The following is a 16,544-nucleotide window of genomic DNA, read 5'->3' on the forward strand; positions in this document are numbered from 1 at the left end:
GGAGAGGGAAGGTTTACTTGGGAAGAGGAATTCAAGGCAGGAAGACTACTGGTGGCTGTTTTTGAAGCTCCATGATAACCTGAGTAATTTTACGAATGTTCCTAAACCTTTGGTTTTGGTATCTCAGTATCACTGTCAAGTGACTTTCTGGGAAAGGTAGGAAAGATGCATGTAACAGGGATTATTCATTCTTATTTTAATGAGTGTCAAATGATGGAAATTGTTAAGAGTTCCAGATACTTAAGGATTTTATGAGGATTGGACCATGCTTCCCTCCTTGTTTTGCTGAATTTATATTTTCTGGTTCTTTGATTTCCTATGAACTAAAAATCAGAATTCCATCTTAGAAGTTTGTTATTCGGTTGAACTGGCCTCACCTCCCTTAATTTTCTTTTATAAAGTCTTCTCTAAGGTGGATATGGTATAGAAAAAATGGTGGACTGAGCAACTACTATGTATCCTATACATATATACGTATTTTATTTATTTATTTTTTTGGAGACGGAGTCTCCCTCTGTCGCCCAGGCTGGAGTGCAGTGGTGTGATCTCGGCTCACTGCAAGCTCCGCCTCCCGGGTTCACGCCATTCTCCTGCCTCAGCCTCCTAAGTAGCTGGGACTACAGGCGCCTGCCACCATGCCCGGCTAATTTTTTGTATTTTTTAGTAGAAACGGGGTTTCACCGTGTTAGCCAGGATGTTCTCGATCTCCTGACCTCGTGATCTGCCCACCTCAGCCTCCCAAAGTGCTGGGAATACAAGTGTGAGCCAGTGTCCCCGGCCTATACATATGTTATTTTAAACCTCCCAGCCCTGTGAATTGGTGGTGGTATTATCCACAATAATAAATTCTGTACAAGTTATCTTAAGCACCTACTAACTAGGTGCTATGTTAGTAACTTATATGTTGGGGAAACATGCAGAGAATTTATGTTAACTGATAATGAGGGAAACAAAGAGACCAGATTATCATTGGAGCAGAGTCAGAGAAGACTGTAAAGTGAATGTGCTAAGACTTAGAAAATAAAAGTTAACCAGAGTGAGTGAAAGGGATGATAGGTAAGCCTTGTAACTTGAGAGAAAAGCCTGTTCGTGGAGATGATTAACCATGAAAGGCCAGGCATGGTGGCTCATGCCTCTAATCCCAGCAGTTTAGGAAGCTGAAGCAGGAGGATCACTTGAGGTCAGGAGTTTGAGACTAGCCTGGCCAACGTGGGGAAACCCTGTATCTACTAAAAATACAAAAATCAGCTGGGCATGATGGCAAGCATCTGTAATCCCAGCTACTCAGGAGGCTAAGGAGGTTGCGGTGAGCTTAGATCATGCCATTGCGCTCCAGCCTGGGCAACAGAGCGAAATTCCCTCTCAAAAGCATGGAAGTTGAGAGCTTTAGGGCCCAGGAGGAAAAATGGCAGGAGAATGAATCTGGATAGACAAGATGAGCTAAGCCTATTCTCTTAGTGATGGGAAACCTTTTAATTATTGATCTGGGGAGTGGTCTGATCCTCCTGAGAGGATTTAAGTATCCTCTTAGGCAGTAAAGTGATGTGGGTTCAAGATTGCACAGCTAATACGTAACAGCTGGGATTCGAATCCAGGCCTTATCAATATTATAGCACTCTGCTTCTTACAAAGTCTCTTTAAGCCTAGATCAGGGAACACAGGCAGGGGAATGATTACAGCACACACATAGTTACTGCAAATCAGTTCAGAGAGGCAAGAGATTAAGTGAGATTTACGAAGTGTAAGTCAATCATCCCAAATTCGAAATTTGAAATACTCCAAAATTGGAAACTTTCTGAGTACAGACACGATGCTGAAAGGAAATGTTCATTAGAGCATTTCAGATTTTTGGATTTTCAGATTAGGGATGCTCAACTGTTAAGTATTTCATGCAGATATTCCAAAATATGAAAAAAATTGAAATCTGAAATTCTTCTGGTCCCAAACATTTTGAATAAAGGATATACTTCCTAATAACTGAGGCCTAACTGGACAAGAAGTGGGAGGGAGGAGGGCCTAAACCAGATGTAATGGCATAAAAGGGTTAGATGAGGAATATTGATTTAATTACTAATTTACATGGGGGCAGTGTGTCAGAAATGACCAAGGCATTAAGCCGGGTTGGCAGAGAGAATGATAGTTTCCTTGAAAACAACACTAAGTTAGGCAAAGCTATTTCTTGGAGCAAGTTCCTGAGCGATGCTAAATTTTGCTATTTAGGGTTTTTTCTCTTCAAGTCATGGAAGGTTTTTGCCTTTAGTAACCTGCAGATTTGACTCTATTAGACTCTGAGGATACAGTGATAAATAATATATGCTGTCCCAGCATCTGAGGACCAGGTGATTGTCATCTTGCATCATCATCAAGCCTCAAAATGCCTTGTAAGCTGCAGTCTGAACCTAGTTAAGAATTTTGAAGTCAGTTAATCCTGCCATGCTTACTTGGTTCCGGTACCAAATATAGTTTACTACTCATCCCTTTTGCTCTAGAGCTCTATTCTGTAGTGAACAAGATACTTAACTCCTCACAGAATCTTTGTCTCCTGCCCAAACTGAAGCTTTCATCTTTCAAAGGATGCCACCTTACTTCTAGTCCTCAAGTGTTGGTTGCTGATTCTTCCATACTTCTTACAAGGAAGTTAAAAAGGAAGTGAGGTCTGTGTTTTCAGGCCATTACTCTTCTGTTAAGTATCAAGGCTACTCCTGTTCATTATCTCTTTTTTTTCTCTCTATCGTTCTTTCACATTCATTTAGAATTTTTGTACCTGGTTTAAGTTCTTCACCCCGTTCAAGTGACTTTCCACTTCTGTGAATGCTGGGATTTGGGTCTGTTTTATTCGTTGCTGTATCCTCAGATCCTAGAACAGTAGCTGGCACATAGGAAATGCTTAATTTTTATTGAATACATAAATTCATTTAAATTTCAAAGTAAATTAATTTTTTTAACTCCTATGACCGTTGTCTCCAGAGCTTTCACAATCAACTCCCAAAATCAAGACCTTATCGTTGCTTAAAACAATTCCACTTCTGAACTTTTCTGATTATACAATTAAAATACATATTAATTGGCTGGGCGCGGTGGCTCACGCCTGTAATCCCAGCACTTTGGGAGCCAAGGTCAGGAGACCAAGACCATCCTGGCTAACGCTGTGAAACCCCGTCTCTACTAAAAAAATACAAAAAATTAGCCAGGCGTGGTGGCGGGCTCCCATAGTCCCAGCTACTCAGGAGGCTGAGTCAGGAGAATGGCGTGAACCCGGGAGGCAGAGCTTGCAGTAAGCCAAGATCACGCCACTGCTCTCCAACCTGGGCGACAGAGTGAGACTCCATCTCAAAGCAAAACAAAACAAAAAAATACATATTAATTATGGAAAATTTGGCAAATGGATAGGCAAAAACAAAAAACACTCATCTACTTAGCAATAAAAATGAATAAAAATTTGTGTATCTGTCTAGCCTTTTTTCTATAAACATGCATACCTAGGTTTAATTTTTTTAATGGGGGATCATATTGTACATACTCTTTTAAAAATCCTGGTGTATTTTGTGTGTGTGTTTAACTTAAGGATATTTTGTGAAATCTTTACATGTATAGTCATGTACCACATGATGTGTTGGTCAGTGATGGACTGCATATAGACTGTGGTCACGTGTGATTATAATACTGTATTTTATTGTACCTTTTTTATAGATACACAAATACTTACCATTGTGTAAGTACTATACTCTCCATCTCCGGACCTATAAAAAAAGGTAGTTCATCTGCACCCATACCAGTAGATATACTAATTTTTTTTTACTGATTGGCAATTCGATCGGTGAAAAAAAAATTATTTTTATTTATTTATTTTTTTGATATTTATTTTTGAGATGGAGTTTTGCTCTTGTTGCCCAGGCTGGAGTGCAATGGCACGATCTCGGCTCACCGGAACCTCTGCCTCCGGGGTTCAAGTGATTCTCCTGCCTCAGCCTTCCAGGTAGCTGGGATTACAGGCATGCACCACCACACCCAGCTAATTTTGTATTTTTAGTAGGGACGCAGTTTCTCCATGTTGGTCAGGCTGGTCTCGAACTCCTGACCTCAGGTGATCTGCCTGCTTCGGCCTCCCAAAGTGCTGGGATTACAGGCGTGAGCCACCACACCTGGCCTAAAACTTCTTATATTGAGGTATAATTTACATAACCACAAAATTCACCTGTTTCATAAGTGCTCAATATTTTTTAGTAAATTTATAAAGTTATGTTGTTACTACCACAATCCACTTTTAGAACATTTCTCTCACCCAAAATATCCCTTGAACCAATTTGTAAACAATCCCCTTTCCTGCTACCCGTCATGGGTAACCAGTAATCTATAGATTTGCCCTTTCTTGACAATTCATATAAATGGAATAATAAAATACATGACCTTAAAATGTTTTTGAGGTGCATTCATGTTGCACTCTCTATCATTAGCTTAATCTATTATTGTGATAAAATATACATATAATTTACCATTTAAACTTTTTAAATAGACTGTTCAGTAGCATTAAATACATTCACATTGTTATATAACTATTAACCACTCTCCATCTCCAAAACTATAAAAATTGTCCCAGACCAAAACTACCCATTAAACTATAACTCCCAATCATATCTCCCCCAGTCAGTGGTAACCAACATTCTTTCTGTCACTGTGAATTTGACCATTCCAAGTACTTCACGTAAGTGGAATCATACAATATCTGTCCTTTTGTAGTGTGGCTTATTTAATTTAGCATGTCTTCAGGGTTCATCCAAATTGTAGCATGTATCAGAATTTCATTCCTTTTAAAGGTAGAATAATATTCTATATATATACATACCACATTTTGTTTATCCATTCATCTATCTGTGGACACTTGGCTGCTTTTATGCTTTGGCTGTTGTGAATAATGCCGCTGTGAACATTTGTGTACAAGTGTGTGGCGTATGTTTTTGTTCCTTGTGGGTAGAAACCCAGGAGTGGAATTGCTAGGTCTTAGGATAATTGCGCATTTAACTGTAGTTTTTTACATGCCCACTAGTCATACGTGGGAATTCTGTTTCTCTTCACCCTCACCAAAAATTGGTGTGGTCAATCTTTTAAATGTTAACCATTTTAGTGGATGTGGGGTGGTGTTCTATTGTGAGATTAATTTGCGTTTCCTAAATAACTAATAACAACTCTGATTTGGAATGCTTAATATCCTACCTTTCTGACTGTAGCCTCCTGTCATGCCAGTGCTCATTCTCCTTTTCCCACCACGTTTATTCTTAAGCTTTAAGCTTTATCAAGATCTCCGGTCCTAGCACCTGTTTCATTCTCTCCTCTAGCTTCAGTTCCCTCTTCAATCGCTTTTCTTCCCAGTATTCTTGGCTTTTAATCTTTGACCAGGTTTGCCATCTACTCTGCTTCTAAGTGCTATCAGAGAAAATCATACAGTTTTGTTTTGACACTGCTATGAATTTTTCTGTAACTTTTAATTTGTATTTATTTTCAAACTTTTACATAGTTATTGCATGTACAGTACAAGGAGCTTTCATATATCATTTTTCTAGAGTCTCAATTGTTATACTCTGTCCTGTCTGCTTTATCATATTCTTACTTTCCTTGGGTGTGTATTATACATGCATATATAAAAATTAAATTAGTATACACATATATGTGCATTGTATATATAATACATATGCATACTGTGTTTTTCTGAATCATTTGAGAGTAAGCTGGAGACTTTTACCCCTACCTAGTTCAGTATGTGTTTCCATAGAACAAGAATATTCTCTTACACAGTGTGATTATCAAAATCAGGAAATTTAACTTTTATACAATAGTATTATTTAATGTACTGTCCATATTTAGTTTTGTCAGTTGTCTCAACAATACCCTTTATAGCTTTTTTTTTTTTAAGTTTTACTACATACTTTATACTTTACAACTCCAGCTTGGACTTGTCCATCCTGTTCATCCTAACCCTCTACCATTTTTCTTTGTGCTTATTTTAAACCTTCTCCATTCTTTAAGACTTTGGCTGAGCACAGTGGTTCATGTCTGTAATTCCAGCACTTTGAGGGCCGAGGTGGGTGGATCACTTGTGGTTAGGAGTTTGAGACCAACCTGACCAACATGGTGAAACCCCGTCTCTACTAAAAATACAAAATTAACCGGGTGTGATGGCGCATTCCTGTAATCCCAGCTACTCGGGAGGCTGAAGCAGGAGAGTCACTTGAACCTGGAGGACGGAGGTTGCAGTGAGCTGAGATTGTGCCAGTGCACTCCAGTCTGGGCAATAAGAGTGAAACTCTGTCTCCAAAAAAAAAAAGACTTTCGCCTCACTCCTTCTTTATACTTTATTTTTATCATTGACATAATTTTGTGAGTTTTCTCAATTTCCTGCCCCTTCTTTTCCTTAACTTACAAATGCCTGTATCTTCGTTTACCCTCTTTTCTTTGTAGAAGATAAATTATTTCTGGATAAGAAAATTCCCTTACGTGTGCTTAGATCATTGCTGTCTAATATGGTAGTAAGTAGTGGCTAAATTGATTAAAACTTAACTCCTTAGTTGCACCATTCCAAGTGCTCAGTAGTTCCACGAGGCTGGTGGCTACTTAATGTATTGGGTAGCACCTTTCTAGATTCCCTTCTTTCCCAACATTTGAGGGATTTTTCTTTATTGCATCTTTATCCAGAACAGACCCACCATGATCATGCCTTTGCTTGTCTCTGTATCCTCATCTCACTGCTTTCTCAATGTGTACTGTACTTCAGTCACAATAAATTACCAGCATTTTCTCCAAATACCTTATTTTGGGCCCTTTTCACTTTTACAGCTGTTATCTTCCTGAAAGAGCTACTCGTAATTGGCAACTCCTTCTGTTCTTCACTGATCACACCATTTGCCTTAATAATTCAACACATTTGCCTTTTGTACCAAAGCTGTGAAATCCTGTATGAGTAGGGGCCATATTCTGTCTTCGTATGTGAGTGTGTGTGTGGTGGTTTTTTGTTTTTGTTTTTTTTTTTTTTTTTTGAGACAGAGTCTCTGTCACCCAGGCTGGAGCAGTGGCATGATCTCCTCACTGCAACCTCCGTCTCCCTGGTTCAAGCAATTCTCCTGATTACAGGAGCTAGGATTACAGGCTGTGCCACCACCTGGCTAATTTTTGTATTCTTAGTAGAGATGGGAATTTGCCCTGTTTGCCAGGCTAATGTTGGAACTCCTGGACTCAAGTGATCTGCCTGCCTCGGCCTCCCAAAGTGGTGGGATTACAGGTGTGAGCCACTGCTCCCAGCCTATCCTCTGTGTTCTCTTGACCTAGCATTCAACTATATGTTGAACTGAAATGAAGATGTAATCTCTGCCTTCTAGCTGCTTACCATAGGCTAATTGATGATCACTTGTATAGACTCCCATGCCCAAGGAAATGGAATAGCTTTCCTTGTTGTACTGCCTGAGCTCTGCTTTCCACCCAATCCATTTTAGCCTGCTTGAGCCTTGGACCTTGACTTCTGTCTGGATGCTTGAACTGTGTTTTCCTTTTTATTTTTCTAATCATCTAGAATCCAGCCTAACTCTCCAGCTTCCTAAGTATTTATATTTTAGGAGTATCAGTCTACTTGTGACCCTGTTGAGTGCACTATGTAGAATCATGGTATCATGTTTTATTTAGTCTGGAATATCCTTCATCCTCATTCAAAATATTAAGGTGAGTCTCCCACCATAAACCAAAACAATCCCTTCCCTATGACAAAGCTAATCACTGTATAAATTCTTTTCCTTGTTTATATTTGTGTTGTTTCATATTGTATTGTGACTTGTTAATTTGTCTATTTTCCTGAGTAGCAGCCATTCCTTATTCAAATCATACTGCTCAGAAACTTTTTCATTGCAGTTTACATAGCTATTAAGTAGTAAAGCAAAAATTTGAACCCAGATGTACTTTTTTTTTTTTTTTTGGTATCCTCAGAGTCTGGCAGTACCTAAGTACTCAAGAAATACCTCTTGAATTGACCAGTGACCACAACTCTGTCAGAATCTGCATCTCGTTCTTTTTGATGTCTTAGCATCTTCAGGTGCTTGGGCTTTGGAGTCAGACTCTTGGATTCAAATCCTTGCTTTACTGCTTACTAGCTGTTTGACCTGAGCAAGTTCCATAATCTTTGTAGGCCTCAGTTTCCTCATCTCTAAATAGTTGCTGCTACCTTTAAGGGATATTGTGAAGAGGAAAGGAGACAATGCAGATATTTGTCCTGCAGTTCTGACCGACTTACTCTTAGTCAATCCTGCTCCGTGCTCACCCGATGTTTTTTGTTTGTTTACTGGCAGAGCCAATGAGACATCTAAGTGAATTTCTAGTAGGCAGTTAGCAAAAACAGAACCCTGGAGAAAGGTCTGAGAAAGAGTCATATTTGGGAGAGATTTGCTCAGAACTCCCATTTAGAACTTTGAAACCTGAGCTAATGTATATAAAAAGACAAATAGCCGGTGATGGGATTTTGAGATACCGTTCTAGGAGCCATTATCTTCAGGCAACCCGGTTTTCAAATATTTTTTATTGGCCTTCTAAATTTTTGGAATATTTTAGAAATATTAACTTTTTGACATCCTTAAAATACAGAGCCATACATTTGGAAGTAGCACAAAAATTTGAACTGCCTCTTTGCCGCAACCCACTAGAGGTTTATGTTTTTCTACTAAAATATTCTATCTTGTTGGATCATACATCCTAAGTTTTGATTTAGAAGATATGGTCACCGTAGGTGTTACTCGACTTGGCCAGTAGGAGGAAGAGAAGTTGCCAAAGGAAATACTTGCAAAGAAAGATTTCATTAGTATCATATTGTCTATTTAGTCATTAAGGAGTGTGTGTGTGTGTGTTTTGCACACGCGTGCGCATGTGTAGTTTCTCACTGTTAGGTGACTTTGTATCAGAATGGGGTGAGAAGGAGGAGATGTATATGAAAATCTAGGGGTGTTATTGAGAAGACAGAGCACCACAAAAATCTCTGGCTCTGGATACCTAATGGATTACTTGTATGTCATTAAACTCCAAGCCATATTTCGTTCTTCTAATCATTTTGGTAATTTTCTCAGAATAATCAAATGCTCTTTTGAAGTAAAAGGTTGCCAGGACCTTTATTTATTGTAAAATAAAGCTTTATTTATTGTAAAATATTTATTTTTAGCTTTATTTATTGTAAAATAAGCTTTATTTATTGTAAAATAATGTGTTAAAAAGGCAGTCCAAGTTAGTCTTGTTTAAGGTACCAGATCGTTTTCAGGGTATTGAAATGATGTAAAAGTGGATATAGAGGTAAAGGAGGGAAAAATGTGTTTCTGTGCTTACAGCTAAATGAGGAGAATTAGGCCGGGCGTGGTGGCTCACACCTGTAATCCCAACCCTTTGGGAGGCCTTGGCGAGCAGATCACTTGAGGTTGGGAGTTTGAGACCAGCCTGGCCAACATGGCGAAACCGCATCTCTACAAAAAATACAATTAGCCAGGCGTGGAGGCGGTACCTGTAATCCCAGCCACTCATTAGACTGAGGTACGAGAATCGCTTGAACCTGGGGGACAGAGGTTGTGGTGAGCCGAGATCGTGTCACTGTACTCCAGCCTGGATGACAGAGCAAGACTCCCTCTCAAAATTATAAATAAGGAGAATTAGAAAGTTATTATTATTATTTGTTGAGACCAAGTCTTGCTCTGTCGCCCAGGCTGGAGTGCAGTGGCGTGATCTTGGCTCACTGGCTCATGGCAACCTCCACCTCCCGGGTTCAAGCGATTCTCCTCCCTCAGTCTCCCGAGTAGCTGGGATTACAGGCATGTGCCACAACACTCAATTAATTTTGTATTTTTAGTAGGGACCGGATTTCACCACAGTCCCTACTTCTTCGAACTCCTCGCCTCTTGATCTGCCCACCTCAGCCTCCCAAAGTGCTGGGATTACAGGCATGAGCCACTGTCCCCAGCCTAGAAAGTTATTTTAAGACATCTTTTAAAAAATACTTAGTGAAAAACTGATTCTAGGTGAAACTTGAACTCATTAGTTTTGTGGCTTCTCTTGGTATAGTTTGAAATTTCTAATACTTACCTTTTACTGATTTAACTGAATAGTACTTTAAGTCAAAATGACTGTTTCTACTCCTTTGTCCTATTTTGTCTTTTAAAATCAGCTTTATTAAGGTAAGTTTACACAATGAAATATACTAATTTTTGGTGTGCAGTTTTAGTTATAATTTATGTAGTTGTTTAACCACCACCACAGTCATGATGATATAATATTTCCATCACCCTGGAAAGTTTCCTTGTGTACTTTTGAAGTCAATCCCATCTCTCTATCCTGTGGTCCCTGGATCTGCTTTGTGTTATAGTTGCATTTTAATTACATTTTAAGAGATGAGTGCCTCACTATATTGCTCAGGCTGGACCCAACTCCTGAGCTTAGGCGATCCTTACCCTTCCTCCTCTGCACGCCGTCATGCCTACTCAGTTTATAGTTGTATTTTTGTAACTTTTCCTGTGAGTAGAATCTCATTGTGTAGTCTTTTTTCTTTCACTTAGCATAATAATTTGGGATTCACTCACATTGTATTATCAGTAGTTCCTTACTTTTAATTGCAGAATAGTATTTCATTTTATGGTCATGTCATAATTTGTTTATCTGTTTACCATTAGATGGATAATTTGGATTGTTTCCATTTCTTGGCTGTTAAAATAAGGTTACTGTGGACATTTCAGTACAAGTCTTTGTGTGGACATGTGTATAAATACCTGGGAGTGGAAACTTTGCTCTCTTTTAAATCTGTCATTTCACTCCTGGCCAGGTGCTGGTGACTCACGTCTGTAATCACACACTTTGGGAGAATGAGGTGGGAGGATTGCTGGATTTTTTAGTAGTGACGGAGTTTCACCATGTTAGCCAGGATGGTCTTGATCTGACCTTGTGATCCACCTGCCTTGGCCTCCCAAAGTGCTGGGATTACAGGTGTGAGCCACAGCACCAGGCTGCAGTCTTTTAAATTAGTGGGGTGTAGTGGGTGTGCCGCTGTAGTGTATGCAACTACTCAATAGGCCGACGGTAGAGGCTTCATTGAGCTGTGGTCATTCCACTGCACTGCAGCCTGAGCAACAGAGTATGGCCCTGTCTCAAAAAATGACAACAAATACAATGCTTAGTTTTGGTAGAGAAGATAGAAAAATTTAATTAAACCGGAAGGCTTTTATTTCAGGGAAAGAATTGAATTGCCAGTTGTTATTCTCTTTTATGATTATTTCCTACTCACCTCTGCCAAAAAGCTACTGCCTTTCCTTTAAACCTCCCCAAGAAGGTATTCCTTATTTAAAACTCTTGTTTACAAGAATATGCTAGATTTTGAATGGGTTACTTGAATCTTGTCCATGTCGCAACACTTCTGTCCCCCATTCCCTAGTATTTTTCTAACTTATACTTGGATTTATTGTTTGGAGCCTTTTTTCGTTTCTTTCCATACTACCTCCATTCTTTTCAGGGTTTGGGACTTAATGCAATTTAAGTTAAGGGGAATCTGTAGAGGAAGCTACAGATCAAGGTTTATGATTTGTAATGTCATATTAGGGATTTGCTAGAAATTCAGCTGCATGACCATGCTGATTTGACTAATGACTTAATGAAAGCCTTTGAATTGAGCTATAATTGCAGACTCGTATGCCTAAGTCTTCTTAGAAGTGTAGGTATAAGAGTTCATTTGGAAGATGATGGATACTTGAAAACTTGCTCCCTACGCCCCCAAATATATTATGTTTGTATACACACATGTCCATCGATACATCTTTTATTTACTAAGTTAGTGATTTTAGGTTTAAATTGGTTTACATTTTAGGTTTGAATTGGTCAAGTTTCATTCACAGTGTGTGTTATTCTGATCCTTTTATTCGGAGAACTGGAGTTCAAATTGAGATATGTGGGGAAAAAAATTGGAGAGCTAATAGATCTGGCAGAGGCAGAAGAGTTGATAGCTTGGTACCTGAGCAAATGGGAGAGAAGGCAGGGATTGGGATTGAGATAAAATGGTTTTGCTTGTTTTGTAGTTTGGCATTCAACAAGAACCTGTTAAAATGCTTACTTTAAACAAGGCAGTGTTGGTGCTCTGTAGTCAGAAAGATTAACCTGATAAAGAGACTGTCTGAAAGAAGGCCACAGCTTAGCAGCAGGGCCCAAGGCCTGGAAATAGCTAAACGATCAGTAAATACTGTGCCAGCTTGGCACGGTGGCTCACGCCTGTAATCCCAGCACTTTAGGAGGCCGAGGTGGGTGGATCATGAGGTCAGGAGTCCAAGACCAGCCTGTCCAACATGGTGAAACCCCATCTCCACTAAAAATGCAAATATTAGCCCGGCGTGGTGGTGCATGTCTGTAATCCCAGCTACTCAGGAGGCTGAGGCAGGAGAATCCTTTGAACCCAGGAGGCGGAGGTTGCAGTGAGCCAAGATCGCGCCATTGCAATCCAGTCTGGGCAACAGAGCGAGACTCCGTCTCAAAGAAAAAAAATTTTCTCAAAAGAAAAAATTGTGCCATAAGTTGCTGATACCTGATGTAGGATGTATCTAGATTAGTATAGGAAGCTAAAATAATTCATTTCATTCTTCCCAGAGTTAGAAGGTTTGGAAGGCTGTTGGAATTAGGTGATGTGAATTAGATGATGTGTTCTGACACTCCACTGCTTTCCAATGTGAATTGTTTGTGAGAATTTCCTAGTAGACTGCTGTTTTGGGCCGCTCAACAAGTTAAAAAAAAAAAAAGCATCATCACAAGATACAGTCAAAGCTGTGCTCTTAACAGTTCTTAACATTTCTTGCAGTCTTACAAAGATGGACTTTTATATTTTATAGTAGGTGAGGTGAACAACAGTGGAAGATAAAATGTGTGGAAGAAAAATCCGTCTAATCATTGGAGAAGAACTCAAAATAATGTGATGTGTAGCCATCATTATTTCTTCTTGAATGTTTTCTTTAATATTCGTTCATATTCTACTTCTGTTTGTTTTCTTTTCCCTCTTTCTGTTCTTCATTTCTTTTCTTTTCTTCTGACAACTGAAGTGTTTGTGTATTAACCATTTGTATGTTGGTCTCGGTAATTAACATTCTGGACTCTTGTTTTTGCCAGGTGCTCTGTAGTGAGTATGTAGTGTACTTTGCTAGCTTTTAATTGGCATTAGAGTTTTGTTTAGAGTGAAGTTTTTAAAAATATTTTCCATATAGGTTATTGATTGCTCTCAAATTGGATCTGTTTTGCTACCTGGCATAATCAGAAAATAACTTACTTTGGGCTGGCCATGGTGGCTCATGCCTATAATCCCACCACTTTGGGAGGCCGAGGTGGGCAGATCACCTGAGGTCAGGAGTTCGAGACCAGCCTGACCAAATGATGAAACTCCATCTCTACTAAAAATACAAAATTAACTGGGCCTGGTGGCACATGCCTGTAATTCCAGCTACTCGGGAGACTGAAGCAGGAGAATTGCTTGAACCCAAGAGGCAGAGGTTGCAGTGAGCCGAGATTGCACCATTGCACTCCAGCCTGGGCAACAAGAGAAAAACTTCATTTCAAAATAAATAAATAAATAGATAGATAGATAGATAACTTAATTTGGAGTTTTTAGCAAGGAGACACACTTGCTACTGCCTTCTCAATGGAAGAATAGCAGCGCTTTATTGTCTCTGTTCTTTAATTCCAGTGTATTTTGGGGAAGGGTACAGTAGAATAAAACAAGATTGGGAGGAGGTAGACATTCACCTGTCTTAGATCTCTGAGTCATACCTTATCGTCAGTGGAATGGTACATGTCACTTGGCACTTATATTTGGTATTTTAAACTGGAGCACTCATTATTATAACTCATTTGATCATCATAAATCAGTTTAGACTGCTGTTGGATTGGAGTTTGTGTGTGGAGACAAGATAGGGAATCTGGTTCTTTCAGATATTTAGAATCCTTGGAACATCAGGTTCAAATATTTACCAGGTTTTATTTTGAAATAATTCAAATTTATGGAAGGTTAAAATATACATGTATTTCCTATCCCAATCCCCGGGCTGCTGACTGGACTAGTCCTGGTACTAGTCTGTGGCCTGTTAGAAACCTGGCTGCACAGCAGGTGAGCGCATGGGAGCTGGCATTACCACTTGAGCTCCGCCTCCTGTCAGATCAGCAACATTGGATTCTCATAGGAGCACGAACCCTCTTGAGAACTGCTCATGAGAGTGAACTAGGTTACACTCTCCTTATGAGAACCTAAGGCCTGATGATCTGAGGTGGAACAGTTTCATCCTGAAATCATCCTGCCTACCCTCCCCCGCAACTGTAAACACATGGAAAATTTGTCTTCCACGAAACTGGTCCCTGGACCTCTTAGTAAGATTAACCCATTGTTAACATTTTGTGCTATTTACTTATTCATTCTCTGTCATGTTATTTTTTTCTGAATCTTTTGAGATTAAGTTGCTTACATCATGTTCCTTTACCATGTAATATATCAGTGTATAGTTTCTAAGAACAAGGACCTTCTCTTGTTTAACTACATTACAGTTATTAAATTAAGGAAATAACGCAGTTATCTAATACACAGTCTACATTCACATTTTACTAGTTTTCCCATTAATTTTTTTTTTCTTTTGTATGTGAGACGGGGTTTTGCTCTTGTATTCCAGGCTGGAGTGCAATGGCTCACTGCAACGTCCGCCTCTCAGGTTCAAATGATTCTCCTGCCTCAGCCTCCTGAGTAGCTAGGATTACAAGCGTGCCACCACGCCCGGCTCATTTTTGTATTTTTAGTAGAGATGGGGTTTCACCATGTTGGCCAGGCTGGTCTCAAACTCCTGACCTCAGGTGATCCACCTGTCTCGGCCTCCCAGAGTGCTGGGATTACAGGCGTGAGCCCAATAATGTTCTTTAATGATTTTTTTTTTCCTGTCCAGAATCCAACCCATAATCATTCATTGCATTTAGTTGCCACATCTCTTTATTCTTCTTTAATCAGAAGTGTTTCTTCAGCCTTTCTTTGTCTTTAATGACATTGACATTTCTGAAGAGAGTGACAGACCATTTATTTGTAGAATCTCCCTCAATTTGGGTGTATCTGATGTGTTCTCATGATAAAATTTAGGAATGTAGTTTTGGCAGGAATGTTACACTTGTGTGCTTTTCAGTGCATCACATTAGGAGGCACATGTCCACTTGTTCCCTTATCAGTGATACTTACTTAGATCTTTAGGTTGATGTGATAACCTGCCAGGTTCCTCTACTTAAGTTAATATTTTTCCTTCTGTAATACATAATTTGTGGGAAGACACTATTAGACTCAGTGTATACCAGTCCTCATCAAACTTTCATTCACAAAGAGTTTTAACATTCTTTGGTGACTTTGTCTGAATCAGGTTATTACTATGATGGTAATAATTCAGATATTTAATTGAGTTTAGATATTTAACCGGGTTTAGGTATTTAATTGCAGGAGCTCAGTGCTATAGTAGGAACTGCTTTGAGCTCTTGAATTCCTTAGCATTATAAAGTGCTTTGTGTTGAACAAGAATGTCTCCTGAGACTTCTATACACTGTTTCAAGTTCTGTACTCTGTACCACACGAGATGAGCCTGCTTTTTTTGTGTCTAACTGCCCTTCAAAATGTGTTCTTTTTTGTCTTTTTGCTAGGTTACTTGCTTTAATTTCATACAGTCACTTCTTGTAAGAGATGACTTTCCTGAATTTATAACCATCCTGTTGGTTTTCTGATAACACTCATTCATCAGTATCACACTTAACGTATGGTATCCAAATCGGTATACTAATTCCAGATACAGTTTGATCTATCAGTACAATGGATCACTGTTTGCCTGTAATCTAGCTTTATGCTCAAGAGCATCGGGTTTTGGAGACAAATAGATCTGGCTTCAGGTCCTAGCTCTGCCACTTAACTAGCTCTGTGATCTTGAACTCGTTCCTAACATCTCCGAACCAGTTTTGTCATCTGTAAAGGGTTGGTAATAGTAGCACCTGACTTTTAAGGATGGAATGAAGATTAAGTGTGCATGTAAAACTCTCAGTGGTGTCTGTTATATTCTAAACACCTATAAAATGTTAATTATTATTATACAGAAAGCATGCTTCTGTTTTATAGCCCAAGATTGGTACAGTTTATGTTTTAGCTGTTGTACTGCAGACTCAGTTAAGCCTGCGGTGAAATCAGAAAGTTTTAGTCAGTTCTACTGAAGCAAAGTTAGACTCCTAAACAAATATTTTAACTTTTTATGATAGAATACCTTTCATACAACTCTTATGAGTTACAACATGTCTCCTCCTGCTGTCACAAAACAATCTCATTCTTCCTAGTCTGGTGCTATGATATGTGTACTTGGGACTCTAAAGGCATTCCACTGACTATCTGTTTGTAAAAGCGTTCTTTAGTTGGTAGCTGTTTATTCTAAAGAAATTAGCTAGACTTAAGGAAAACAGAAAAATACCTACTTTTGCTTACTTTGGACAAAATGATTATATAAAGTAATCCTTAC

At 39.1% G+C, this 16,544-nt stretch overlaps 1 protein-coding gene across 7 annotated transcripts in view; it reads left to right on the top strand.

Moving 5' to 3' along the window:
* ZFAND6 (zinc finger AN1-type containing 6) overlaps positions 1–16,544 on the top strand; it is a 79,204-nt gene that overhangs the window by 22,600 nt on the left and 40,060 nt on the right. The window lies entirely within an intron of this gene.

The sequence above is a fragment of the Piliocolobus tephrosceles genome, chromosome 6, assembly GCF_002776525.5.
Source record: "Piliocolobus tephrosceles isolate RC106 chromosome 6, ASM277652v3, whole genome shotgun sequence".
Taxonomy (NCBI): Eukaryota; Metazoa; Chordata; class Mammalia; order Primates; family Cercopithecidae; genus Piliocolobus; species Piliocolobus tephrosceles.